At 47.2% G+C, this 14,264-nt stretch overlaps 1 protein-coding gene across 1 annotated transcript in view; it reads right to left on the bottom strand.

The window, feature by feature from the left end:
- The window catches only part of LOC129704707 (high mobility group protein HMGI-C-like), a 61,863-nt gene that overhangs the window by 7,160 nt on the left and 40,439 nt on the right, over positions 1-14,264 (bottom strand). The window lies entirely within an intron of this gene.

A 14,264-nucleotide genomic window follows, 5' to 3' on the forward strand; every position in this document is an offset into this window, starting at 1 on the left:
GTAGCTCCACACTCTCAGGCCATTATAAATGATCTAGTAACTCTGTTGCAACGAGGGCGAGGGCACAGTGGCAGAGCTAGTGGTGCTACTGCTACAGATGTCATCCACTGATGCACCATAGAAAGTATTTCTTCTACAGATGCATCAAAGAAAGCATTCTATCGGGATGCTTCACGGCATGGCTTGCGAACAGTTCCATCCAAGACCACAAGAAATTAGAGAGTCATGTATGCAGCCCAGACCATCACACAAACAAACCAACCTCCCTTCCATTGACTCCATTTACACCTTGGCAAGGCCAGCTGCTGCATCACCCTGGTCACTCCCTCTTCTCCCCAATCGCCTCTCCCATCAGGCACGAGGAACAGAAGTGTGAAAACGCACACCTCCAGATTCAGGGGCAGTTTCTTCCAAGCTGTTATCAGGCAACTGAACCATCCTACCAACAACAAGAAAGCAGTCCCTGCCCCTCCCATCTACCTCAATGGAGACCTTCGAACTATCTATAATTGGAAACCGAAGACAGACACAAAACCCTGGAGTAACTCAGGCAGGATTTCTGGAGAAAAGGGATAGGTGATGTTTTGGGTCGAGACCCTTCTAGGACATTTTCTTGCACAAAACATTATAGCCTTTACCCTATATCTGTGCACTATGAACAGCTCGATTGTAATCATGCATAGTCTTTTCGCTGACTGGATAGCATGCAATAGAAACTTTTCACTGTACCTCGGCACACGTGACAATAATAAACTATACAAAACTGTCTCACTGTACCAGAGACTCGCTTTCGATCCTGACTACAGGTGCTGTCTGTTTGGAGTTTGTACATTCTCCCTGTGACCACGTGGGTTTCCTCCAGGTACTCCGGTTTCCTCCCACATCTCAAAGACGCGTGACTTGGCAGGTTAAGCCGCCGTTGTAGTTGGCCCCAGGTGAGTGGCAGAACCTGGGACGAGCCGACGAGAATAAAACTGGAGAGTAAAAACAGGATGTTCAAGGAGGGACTGCAGATGCTGCAAGATTGAAGGTACACAAAATTGCTGGAGAAACTCAGCGGGTGCAGCAGCATCTATGGAGCGAAGGAAGTAAAAACAGGATTACTGATTGATGGAAAAATACTGATTGAATGAAGGATTGAAAGAGAGGAGGGAGCAGGACAAAGCCTGACGAGTGATAGGTGGATACAGGTGAGGGGGGTTGGGGGGCGGGGGGAATTGATAGGCAGATGATTGGGCAAAGGTCAGAGCTGAAAAGACAAGGAGTGTGAGATCTAGTGAGGGACTGCAGTGTGTTTGACCACAACGACAGGCTGTGTGCCTGGCAGGAGCCCCGTGCTCGCTGTGCTTTGACTCTTGTGACGAGGCAGAGCAAGTGCGGTGGCAGGGCGGCATTGCTGCAATACTTGAGGGATAGTTCCCACGGTTCTTGCCAACTCAGTGCGAGAGACTGCCAGGCAGTGACTGGTGCCAGCTGCATACTAATGGCACTGCAGAAAGAGGATCCGTGTGGGTCTAATTCCATCTGTACAAGTGTAGAGACATTAAGACCAATGAAACGCTCCGGTGGGAACACAATGCTGCCTTGTTTGCTGGTGAGTAAGTAGGCAGAATTAATTAGAGCACAAGTTCCAGGCGCAGCCTTCAGCACGGGAACACCAAGACCTGTGTTTCCTTTACGATCTCAGTGGGTCCCGATCTGCCTTGTGGCCAATGCCGTGCGGTCACGGTTGTAATGTGGGAACCGCGCGCATCATCTGTACACAGCACGCTCCCACAGGCAGCAATGTGACTGAACATGGAAGAAGTACAGCATGGAAACAGGCCCTTCCCCCACAGTCAGACAGCACGGAAACAGGCCCTTCAGCCCAACTTGCCCACGCCCATCTACACTAGTCTCACCTACCAGCATTTGGCCCATAGCCCTCTAAACCTATCCTATGCATGTACCTGTACAAATGTCTATTCAATGTTTTTATAGTACCTGCCGCAACTACCGCCTCTGGCAGCTCAATCCATATTTAATTTAGTTTAGTTTACTGTCACGTGCACCAAGGTACCAAAGCTTTTATTGCATGCTAACCAGTCTGTGGAAAGACAGCACATGAATATAATCAAGCTGTCCACATGAGCCACCACGCTCAGTGTGAAAATGTTGCCCCTCAGGTTCCTATTAATTTTTTCTCCTTTCACCTTAAACCTATGTCCTCTAGTTCTTGATTCCTCTATTCTGGGGTAAAAGACTATGTTTTCGCCCTTTCCATTCCTCATTTTATTGACCTCTACAGGATCACTCCTCGTCCTCCTGCGCTGCAAGGAATAAAGTCCTAGCCTGCTCAACCTCTCCCTATAGCTCAGCCTCTCGAGTCCTGGCGACATCCTCGTAAATCTTCTTCGCACCTGTTCCAGCTTGACAACAGAACGAGAGAGAGAGGGAAATAGAAAGAGTGGGAAGAATATGAGGCAGGGATAGAGAGAGGGGAGAGTGAGAAAGTCCAAACTCAGCAAACAACAGGAATCGATGGGCAGATGCACATCTGCACAGATGTGGTTGGTGTTGTGAATGGCCTCGTATCCCAATCCCATATCGTCAGCTTTCCTTCAGCCAAACACCAGCTCAAAGTCTCCAGCCCTCAGGTGGAGAAAACTCAAAAGATTCACCCCTCGCTCAACAAAGAGATCGGGATCGCTCTCTCTTTGAAATGATAGACGCAAAGTGCTGGAGTAACTCAACGGGTCAGGCAGCATCTCCGAAGAAAACAAATGGGTGACGTTTCGTGTTGGGAGCCTTGTCAGGTCTGAAGAAGGGTCCCAACCCGATACAGACCAGAGCTCCCCACCACTGACTCCGTCTACACTTCACGCTTCCGCCAAGAGGCTGCCAACGTAGTCAAAGACTTGGAAAGGTGATGTTTAGAGGACGGGACCCTTTTTCAAACTGAAGAAAGGTCCCGACTGGAAACGTAACCCATCCTTTTCCTCCAGAGATGCTGCCTGACCCGCTGAGTTACTCCAGCACTTTGAGTCTATCTTTGGTTATAAATCAGCATCTGCGGTTCTTTATTTCTACATTTTGTCTCTCTTTGAAATGTTTATCTCAGATAATCCCCCAGATCTATCCCCTCCAAGCAGGGCATGCATCCTCTGGGAATCACTCCATCAGTCCTGTCATATTCCCTCTCCCGGCTGGGGTCTGGAAGCAGCTCAGATGAGGCTTGTAAATGTTGCTGGAACTAAGTACAAGGATTATAAACTGAAGATTGCAGCTCAGGGGTTAACATTACGAGATGTGAATCTAAAGCCAGAGCAGATGCAATGCGCCAAGATAGAGATCTCTAGTTTCTTCCAAGAAACCCTTTTAGAAGTCCATGCAAAAGGATGTTATACCTTTAAAAGATGTAATTTGAAACGCACTCACTCACAGAGCCCATCTCCACCCACCCACATAGACAGTCTGACAGACATGCACAAGATGTACACGCATAGAGCCGTTCTTAGCCACACACCCCATACACACGGAAACACACGAACATGACTAAACACGCAGGGGAACGTGCACATGCAGGGTGAATCACATGTATGTGTGGACTGACACAATGCACGCACACACACGCACACACTAGACTTCCCACCATTGCCTCCATTTATACTTCATAAGTTCATAAGTTATAGGAGCAGAATTAGGCCATTTGGCCCACCAAGTCTACTCTGCCATTCAATCATGGCTGATCTATCTTTCTCTCTCAACCCCGTTCTCCTGCCTTCTCCCCATAACCCCTGACCCCATTACTAATCAAGAATCTATCAATCTCCGCCTTAAAAATACCCATTGACTTGGCTTCCACAGTCTTCTGTGAATGAATGCCACAGATTCACCACCCTCTGACTAAATAAATTCCTCCTCACTTCCTTTCTAAAGATAGGTCCTTTTATCCTGCGGCTGTGCCCTCTGGTCCGAGACTCTGCCACGAGTGGAAACATCTTCTCCACATCCACTCTATCCAGGCCTTTCACTATTTTGTAAGTTTCAATGAGATCCTCTCCTCATTCATCTAAACTGTTCTATACTTCATGCTGCCTCAGAAAAGCAGCCAACATAATCAAAGACCTGTCATAATCAAAGACTCTGGTCATTTCTTCTTCTCCCTGCTCCTGTCTGGCAAAAGGTACAAAAGTGTGAAAGCGTGCACCATCAGACTCAGGAGCAGCTTCTTCCCCACTGTAATCAGGCTAAATGCTTAGCAGAACACAAGGAGCGAATAAACTGGAGACACAAGGAACTGCAGATGCTGTTTTACACTAAAAGGCACAAAGTGCTGGAGTAACTCAGGAGGATATGATCAAGCAACATTATGGGTTAGGACCCTTCTTCAGATTGATTGTAGTATGGGCGGATGCACTGGATGGTAGGTTCGCTGACCACTGGAAATTGCCTCCAAGAGTGTAGGTGAGTGGAGGGAGAATCAAGGGATGGGAATTGATAGGAATTTGGGAAAGGTTACAGGAGCAAAATAAATTGGGGCAATTGGAATGATGGGATTGTTGTGAGGACCGGGATAAACTTGATGGGCCAAGTGGCCTCATTTTTTTTCAAATATGAGATGAGACATGAAACCACTTCTGAACATCTCACTCTAGTTCTGTCCTGTCCGCTTGTTCTAGTCGCTGCCAGCAGAAACTTTAAACTTTGGAGATAGAACGGGTAAAGAGGCCATTCGGCCCACCGAGTCTGTGCTCACCAACGGTCACCCCAACAAATTAACCTATGTATTGCCTTTTGAGTGTGGAAGGAAAGAGCGCTCCCAGAGAAAACCCACACGGTCACAGGGAGAAGATACAAACTCCGTACAGACAACACCCTCCCCCCCCTCTATATCTCTCTCTCTCTCTCTCTCTCTCTCTCTCTCTCTCTCTCCCTCCCTCTCTTCCGTCATCTAAGCCAGCCAAGTACTGACATTACTCATTCACAATAGTAATTCTTTGAGGAAATGCAGGTGAACTGTATCAGACAGACACACACACCCCCCGTACACTAACGCTATTCTTCACACTAGGGGCAATTTACAATGGAATGTGGGAGAAAAACGGAGCACCCGGAAAAAACCCACACGGTCACAGAGAGAACATGCAAACTCCACACAGACAACAGCCGACGTCAGGATAGAACCCGGGTCTCCGGGTGGAGGAGATGTGTTCACCACTGCGCCATCTTTTGTTTAAGTTTCATTGTACTTTAATGTATTTCTGGTTCTTGGTTGTAAAACATTTTGCGATCTTTTTTCACACAGAGAGTGGTGAATCTCTGGAACTCTCTGCCACAGAGGGTAGTTGAGGCCAGTTCATTGGCTATATTTAAGAGTTAGATGTGGCCCTTGTGGCTAAGGGGATCAGGGGGTATGGAGAGAAGGCAGGTACGGGATACTGAGTTGGATGATCAGCCATGATCATATTGAATGGCGGTGCAGGCTCGAAGGGCCGAATGGCCTACTCCTGCACCTAATTTCTATGTTTCTATGTCTCAGAATTGTGCAATAGACTTGCACGCAACTGCAGATGCCGGAATCTTGAGCTAAACACAAACTGCTGGAGGCACGTAGCAGGAATGTGGAGGGAATGGAATAAATCTGAAGAAGGGCCCCAACTCAGGTATGAGGGTTATGTAGGTTAATTGGCTTGGTGTCCGTGGAAGTTGTCCCTAGTGTGTGTACGATAGTGTTAATATGCGGGGATCGCTGGTTGGTGCGGACTCGCTGGTCCGAAGGGCCTGTTTCCGAGCTGTATCTCTAAACTAAACGAAACTTGAAATGAAGATAGAAACAAAAAGCTGGAGTAACTAAGCGGGACAGGCAGCATCTCTGGAAAGAAGGAATGGGTGACATTTCAGGTCGAGACCCTTCTTTAGACTGGTTAGGGATAAGGAAACGAGAGATATAGGTGATGATGTAGAGAGATAAAGAGAAATGTTGCTTGTTCATTCCCTCAGCAGATGCTGTTGTACATGTGACACTAATAAACCTACCCCTAACCTGAAACAATCACTTCTTCCAGCAACCATCAGGCTCTTGAACACTACACAACACTAACCTTAGCAACGGCGATCTTCTTTGTACTCTGTTTTTGGTTGCACTAATGACTTTGATTTTGCACTATTGTAGTTAGATTGTATTCGGCTATTCATTTATTGTAGATTTGATGATTATATATAATCTGTGTGTGTTATTGCCTCTACAGGTCCGTTAATCTTTAAACTTTAGACCTTAGAGGTACAGCGTGGAAACTGGCCCATTCGCCACTGTCCGCGCCGACCATCGATCACCCGTACACTAGTTATATCCTACACGCTGAGGACAATTAAGCTGCAAACTTGCACGTCTTTGGGAGCTGGGAGGTAACCAGAGCACCCAGAGAAAGCCCACACAGCCAACTAACCCCAAACTATGGGGGGGGGGGGGGGGGGGGGTGTTGCGGGGAATGTAGCAATGAATCCTGGCTGCTTGTGAGATACATGATCATTACTAAAAACCCATTGGAGGCCCAAATATGTGTTTATTAAAGTTGATCTCCGGGACCCCGGCTGGTGAGACAGTTTCAGGACAATGGTCGACAATGATCTGCAAGCACCATGGAGGTGTAGACTTTGCAATGTATCTAAGAAACCACATTACCCTATGAGAAACACTATGTTTTATGGATAACACTGAGTGACACCCACAGCCAACATCCACTGTATCCCACCTTGTGATACAGTAACAGATCAGTGTTTATCACTAGCGTGCGAGGTGCCGCGGGACAGAGGCCATCCCGAGGGGCCACGTATGTGGTGCCCGCCCAAACTCTCGTCTGCCGGCGGGACCAGGAACCCGTCACAAGGCTCGTTAGCCGGCGGGACTGGGAGGGAGCTTGGAGACGTCGGACGTGAGGAGCAAGGGTCAGTGGGAGGGTGAACCGGAGTATTGCCTCCAGTGCCTTCAAGCTCGGCTGCAGGAGGCGCCCCTGGTACACAAAGACGGCCAGGTGAGGAGAGGAGAGGGACATGGGTTCTCAGGAACTGCTCCAGTACATCGAGCGCATGGGTCGACCCGACATTAGAGTTTGAATAATGGCGCCAAAAATGGTGGCCCCTGCATGTGTAAATATATGCAAAATTAATTTCACTGTGCAGTTGCTTATGTGGCAAATAAAGCAGTATTGAACCATTGAATCATTGAAGCAATATCAAGCACACCACTTATACATAAATATTAATGACTTCCCCGGCACTTTCCTATGGTTGTAAGCTGTAAAGGGCCTATCCAACTTGGCTGTCACTTGCGCGTAAGTTACGTGACATCATTTACCCATCACGACACATGACGCGCATGTCGTGACATGCACATTACGCGCGCATGGTGCGTGATGACAAAATCTTCGCTCACCATCTGCGTGACGCGCAAATGACGGCCAAGTGGGACAGGCCATTAAGTTGGCATCTAATAGGACAAAAAGTTGCTTTGCACCATCATGTCCATATCGACGATGAGTTATACTAATCCCTGAGTGGGGATTAACGGGTCCCTTTCAGAATGGCAGGCAGTGACTAGTGGGGTACCGCAAGGCTTGGTGCTGGGACCAAAATTATTTACAATATATATTAATGATTTAGATGAAGGGATTACAAGTAACATTAGCAAATTTGCAGTTGACACAAAGCTGTGTGGCAGTGTGAACTGTGAGGAGGATGCTCTGAGGATGCAGGGTGACTTGGACAGGTTGGGTGAGTGGGCAGATGCATGGCAGATGCAGTTTAATATGGATAAATGTGAGGTTATCTGCTTTGGTGGCTAAAACAGGAAGGCAGATTATTATCGAAATGGTATAAAGTTGGGAAAAGGGGAAGTACAATGGGATCTGGGGGTCCTTGTTCATCAGTCACTGCAAGTAAGTATGCAGGTACAGCAGGCAGTGAAGAAAGCGAATGGCATGATGGCCTTCTTAGCAAGAGCAGTTGAGTATAGGAGCAAAGAGGTCCTTCTGCAGTTGTACAGGACCCTCGTGAGACCACACCTGGAGTATTGTGTGCAGTTGTGGTCTCCAAATTTGAGGAAGGACATTCTAGCTATTGAGGGAATGCAGCGTAGGTTTGCAAGGTTAATTCCCGGGATGGCAGGACTGTCATATCTTGATAGAATGGAGCGGCTGGGTTTGTATACTCTGGAATTTAGAAGGATGAGAGGATATCTTATTGAAACATGTAAGATTATTAAAGGTTTGGTCATGCTAGAAGCAGGAAACATGATCCCGATGTTGGGGGAGTCCAGAACCAGGAGCCACAGTTTAAGATTAAGGGGTTAGCCATTTAGAACAGATATGAGGAAATACATTTTCACACAGAGAGTTGTGAGTCTGGGGAATTCTCTGCCTCAGAGGGCAGTGGAGGCCGGTTCTCTGGATGCTTTCAAGAGAGAGCTAGATAGGGCTCTTAAAAATAGCGGAGTCAGGGGATATGGGGAGAAGGCAGGAACAGGGTACTGATTGTGAATGATCACATTGAATGGCGGTGCTAGCTCGAAGGGCCAAATGGCCTACTCCTGCACCTATTGTCTATTGTCTATTTTAGGGTAGTACATCGGCACAGTGGTAGAGTTGCTGTCTTATAGCGACCGAGGACTAGGTTGAATCCTGACTGCGTGTGCTGTCTGTACGTTCTCCCTGTGACCGTGAGTTTTCACTGGGTTCTCCAGTTTCCCCCCACATTCCCATAACATGCAGGTTTGTAGGTTCGTTGGCTTCTGCAAATTGCCCCTAGTGTGTTGGATATAGCAAGTGTACCGGGAGATCGTTGGTCGGCATGGACTCGGTGGGCCGAAGGCCCTGTTTCCACGCTGTATCTCTACACTAAACTAAAAGTTTAGGGCCTGGACTTTTCAGTTTTAAGTCGGGATACTCCTGCAAGTGATAGGTGGATACAGGAGGACCACTGAGACCGCGCCGACCATCGATCACCCGTACCTTTAGAAAGGATATGAGAGTGGTGAACCTGTGTACTTCACTGCCACAGAAGGCTGTGGAGGACAACTCCATGGATATTTTTAAGGCAGAGATCGATAGATTCTCGATGAATATGGGTGTCGAGGGTTAAGGGGAGAAGGCAGAGAGAATGGGGTTGATAGATCAGCCATGATTGAATGGCGGAGTAGACTTGATGGGCCAAATGGCCTAATTCTACTACTACAACTTAAGAACTTATGAACTATCCATGTTCTCCAGAACATTGCTGCCCGAACCAATGAGTTACTCTGGCACATTTGTGGATTTGTCTTTGATTTTTTCCCCTCTCTTTCTCATTCTTTTCAAGCAACGGGGGCGAAAGAAAAATCAAGGCCCAATTGTCAAAGAAAGCCCACCGTGTTGGTTTTGACAGTGAGTTAGAGGCACTGGTAAAAGCAAGTGCCCTCGTACACACTGAAGTTGCCTGTTAGTAACAGGAGTCCCTTGCTCTCTAACCCCGGCAAACAATTAACTTCCTGTCAGTATGGGAAGCAATTCAAAGTAATGGAGCAAGGAGGAAATTGTATTCATTTTATAGCAGGTTGATTGAAACCAGAGGCTCCACAGTGTTATTACTTGTTTAATCTAGGAGTTGAAGGTCTTCTAGTGAGGAATTCTATCTGACAACTGGCTAGTGAGGTTTGAGTCCAGGAACCTTTTAGTGATTTTGTTTGTGCGCCCGGTGGAATGCAATGGAAGAAAGTGGCAATGCAATATCCACTTCCAAAGGAGAAAAATGATCTTTCTGATTCGGCTCGGCACTCTTTGTTGTTCTACCAAACACTGATTGCCTGCTTCAATAGTTTAGATGATTTTTTTTTTGCACTCTTTCAGCACAGTCCCTTCTCTGTTCCCTCTCCACCAGATGGACTCTGGCTTCTAACCAGAGCATAGGATAGTGCTCGTGGCATGGTGGCGCAGCGGTGGAGTTACTGCCTTACAGTGCCAGAGACCCGGGTCCGATCTTGACCATGGGTGCTGTCTGTACGGAGTTTGTACGTTCTCCCTGTGACCGTGTGGGTTTTCTCCGGGTGCTCCGGTTTCTACCCACACTCCAAAGACGCGCAGGTTTGTAGGTTAATTTGGCTTCAGTAAATTTGTAAATTGTCCCCAGTGTGTGTTGGTTTGTGTGCAGGGATCGCTGGTCAGCGTGGAATCAGTGGACCGAGGGGTCTGTTCCCACACTGAATCTTTAAATTAAACTAAACTATTATGTACGGGTAATCAATGGTCAGCAAGGACTCGGTGGGCCGAAGGGCCTGTTTTCATGTTTCATGTCTAAACTAAACTGAGCTATTGAACACGACAAACACCAACTAAACTACGGACTATGAACTACCTTGCTAGCACAAGGGATTTTGGCCTTTGGTGTTGCACTAATATTGTTTTTATTTAACATTTATTGAACTTTTTTGTTTACTGTGTTATTTATGAGTTACTGTGCTTACAGATCTGTGCTACTTCTGCAAGCAAGCATTTCATTGTTCCATTCTCCGTACATGTGACAATTAAACACTCTTGAGCTCAGGCCTACGGTGTAGTTACTTACTCAATTCTCGTTTCTACATTATTACTGAATCCACTATCAAAGGGTAAAAAAAATATCCTCATCCAATTCGATAAGCCAATTAAACATATTTCCTTCCATTGACTCCAATGAAAGAAAAGGTCCTAAATACAAGAACATGTGAGACATGGTCACCATATTATAGGAAAGATGTCATCAAACTGGAAAAGGTACGGAGCAGATTTATGTTGCCAGGACTCGAGGGCCTGAGGGATAGGGAGAGGTTGAAGAGGCTAGGACTTTATTCTTTGGAGTGTAGGAGGATGATTTTATATAGGTGTAAATTGTGAGAGGAATAGATTGGGTAAACGCAATAGATTGTCCAGAGTTGGGGAATTGAGAACCAGAGGACATAAGTTTAAGGTGCGAGGGGAAAGATTAATAGGAACCTTAGGGGTAGCTTTTTTACACAAAAGGTGGTAGAGTTGCTGCCTTACAGTGCCAGCAACCTGGGTTCGATCCTGACCTCGGGTGCTGCCTGTACGGAGTTTATACGTTCTCCCTGTGACCACGTGGGTTTTCTCCGGGAGCTCCGATTTCCTCTCATACTACAAAGCCGTACAGGTTTGTTGCTTAATTAGCTTCGGTAAAATTGTAATTTGTCCCTGGTGCATAGGATAGTTCTGGTGTACGGTGTGATTACTGGTCAGCACGGACCTGGTGGGCCATTTCTTTATTCCAGAATATTATCGTTCTTTTACTATGGGGCCCAAAAACTTTCAATCTATCTTTCCTTTTTTATCAGGCAACTGAATCGTCCTACCACAACCAGAGAGCAGTCCTGAACTACTATCTACCTCATTGGTGACCCTCGGACTATCCTTGATTCAGATTCAGATTCAGATTCAATTTAATTGTCATTGTCAGTGTACAGTACAGAGACAACGAAATGCATTTTTCGGCTTTCAGACTTTGCTGGCTTTACATTGCACTAAACGTTATTCCCTTAACATATATCTATACACTACAAATGGCTCGATTGTAATCATGTGTAGTCTTTCCGCTGACTGGTTAGCATGCAACAAAACGTACACGTGACAATAAACAAAACTGAACTATACTTTTGCACGCCTCTGCTGGTTTTTGCACCCTTTTTTCATTTCTTGCTGAATCTCTCACGCATTCTCCTCTCCCCTTCCTTATCAATGCCTTGGACCTTGGCTGAGTTTGGAAATTTACTCAGTCCTAAACTTTGCTGCTTTTTTTGGCAACGCTGAACCTATTCCTTTGATCATAAACTATCTTTAACTTCTCTTGATAGCACCGTTTTCCTGTTTTTGTGCCTTAACAAGGATATATATGACTTGTAAGCTATATATTAATCCTTTAAATCTGAGCCAATGTTAGTTTTATTACCTATACATTCAAATCTGCTTTCTCTGTCTAATGTAGCCAACTCTTGCCTCATCCTTTGGTAGTTTGCTTTAATCTGATTTAAGACCATGGTTTCATAATGAACTAAAATGCCTTCAATATTTATGTAAAATTACATCATATTTTCACCATTCTCTAAGGACCTCGACTGTAGATCATCAATTATTATCATCGAACGTACAAACTCCGTACAGACAGCACCCGGAGTCCATATCGAATCCTGGTCTCTGGCGCTGTAAGGCAGCAGCACTACCCTTGCGCCATTGTGCCGCCCTTTCATAGAACAGAGAATGTAGAACCGCACAGCACAAGAACAGGGCCTTCAGCCCACAATATCTGTGCCAAACATGATGCCAAGACCATCTTTTATCTGCCTGCACATAATCCATCTCCCTCCATTCCCTGCATATCAACATGCCTATCCAAAAGTCTCTTAAATGCCACCAGCCTCTGTGTAAATAAACATGCCCTGCGCATTCACTTTAAACATTGCACCTCTTATCTTAATGCTCCGCCCTCTAGCATTTGACTTTTTCCATCCCGGAAAAAAGGTTCTGATTGTCTACCCTCTCTATGTCTCCCGTAACGTTATATACTTATATCATCAGTTCTCCCAGCAACCTCCTGTATCCTTTCAGTTTAGGTTTTCGTTTTAGAGATACAGCATGGAAACAGGCCCTTAGGTTCACTGAGTCTAATTCACAGAAGCCAAGTAGCCTACCAACCCGCACGTCTTTGGAGTGTGAGAGGAAACCGGAGCACCCGGAGAAAACCCACGCAGTCTCAGGGGGAACGTGCAAACTCTGTACAGACAGCACCCGTAGTCAGGATCGAACCCGGGTCTCTGGTGCAGTAAGGCAGCAACTCTAGCGCTAACTCTAACTAATGGGGAGGAATCAACAGTTCCTCCCACCACCGACTGGCTGGAATAATTTGCAGGGCTGGGAGTGAGCGAGGTGGGGACAGATCACTGAGTTGCCGCGGTGATATCTGCCTCTGCAGCCCCGGCCCATCCACCACCCTCTCTTTGTGCTCTCAGCGATGGAATTCCCCATCTGTGTCGAATTAATCAAAATGAAGACCACATGAAACAGCTACAGTTCAAGGAAGCCTTTGCGAGAATGATTTATTAAAAAAGCAGGTCACCCAGAACACCAAAGTGGTTTTTAAAGGCTATGGTCTCAATGCTCAAAGTGTGCTCATGGCTGCTTGTTAAACCATTCCCATCTTATCCACCAGTCTCCCCCCAACCCCCCCCGCTCCCCCCCGCTCCCCCCTCCCCTCCCCCCCCACTCCTGCAGGAATGAGAGGGTGGTTTTTATTATTAGGTTTATTTATTAATGGGATATGGTTGTTATTGCTCATTACTAATTTTTCAATTTACAGGGCCGCCACCAATTTTCCAGCATCTGGTGGTTGCTCCCCCTTTAATCTGGAACGTCCTACCCCCCCCCCCCCCCCCCCCCCCCCACCCCCCCCCCCCACGAAAGAATGTGTTGTGCCTAGGCCAGGCCAAGCGGTCGATCTCGACCTCACCGGGACTTCCGCAGCCGACCGGCGGGTCAAATTTGCCGCCTGCGGCCAGGGCTCTGGAACTCCGGCCTGGCCGGAGCCGACAGATCTGTTCCCATGGCCGATTTCCGCTATCCCATGCAGGTCACGGGGAGGACGTTCAAACTCCGAACAGACAGCACCCTTGGTCAGGATCGATCCCGCTGTGAGGCAACAGCTCTACCGCTGCGCCATTGTGCTGCCCCAAGGTATCTCCCTCCCCCCCCCCTGGCTGTGACCTCTGGAATCAAGGGTGTCGGAAAAATCGGTGGACGTCCTGTATTCATTTAAGAGATATGGGCTTTGCAGACCGAGTTAGCGTTTAATAGTCACGTGTGGTGGCAGGCAGAAGATAGGACTGGTCGGTGAACTTTTGTAACTTAGTTGGGGCCCGATGCGCGGTGACACATGTGTACTGCTGAGGTGTTGTCTGTTGTATGTATGATTTTACCGGCTCTATGCCAAACAAAGCATTTCACTGTCCCTCGGTACATGCGACAATCAGGGGCGGAAAACCCGGGGGGGGGCCAGAGGGGACACGTCCCCCCCATGTTTTGAGAGGTGGGGGACATCCCCCCCAAGTTTTTGTGATCCCGATTTTAAAATCTCCGTTTTTAGCGCTGGTTTGAGCCTCCGAAGCCTCGCACGTGTGTGTGAGTGTGCGCATGCGCGCGTGGCCGCCAAAAAATTGTGTCCCCCGTCCCCTCCGTGTTTTGATAGCGAGTTCCGCTCTTGGCGACAATGAA

Source organism: Leucoraja erinacea, chromosome 16 (assembly GCF_028641065.1).
Source record: "Leucoraja erinacea ecotype New England chromosome 16, Leri_hhj_1, whole genome shotgun sequence".
Taxonomy (NCBI): domain Eukaryota; kingdom Metazoa; phylum Chordata; class Chondrichthyes; order Rajiformes; family Rajidae; genus Leucoraja; species Leucoraja erinaceus.